Here is a 371-nt window from a genome sequence, read left to right on the forward strand (position 1 = left end):
CCACCTGTGGAGACGCCCCCCCCATGCGCAGCCCTGCCGAGCCAGCCTTGTCTGTGGAAGTTGCTTCCCCCCTTCTCCCAGCTGGGAGCAAATGTAAGCGGTGCTACTGAGCAAGTCATCCCCCAAAACTGCTCGGGAGAGGGAATAGCCTCCTCCCTGCCCCTCGTACAGCTGCTCCCCAGTTCCCCCTCTCCTCTGAAATCAGCTCAGCGCTGCTTGCTTCTGGCCATATGCTGCCAGCGGTTAGAGAAGCCAAATATAAACACAGCAGCTAATGCTCACCCAAGTTTCCTTCCCCCCCCCCGCCCCCGAATCTAGGCTCTTTCCCCCCTCCCGCTGCCGGCCATCTTCCACCACATCCCGTCTCCTGG

The sequence above is a fragment of the Aptenodytes forsteri genome, unplaced genomic scaffold (genome assembly GCF_000699145.1).
Source record: "Aptenodytes forsteri isolate BGI_AS27 unplaced genomic scaffold, ASM69914v1 Scaffold415, whole genome shotgun sequence".
Taxonomy (NCBI): Eukaryota; Metazoa; Chordata; class Aves; order Sphenisciformes; family Spheniscidae; genus Aptenodytes; species Aptenodytes forsteri.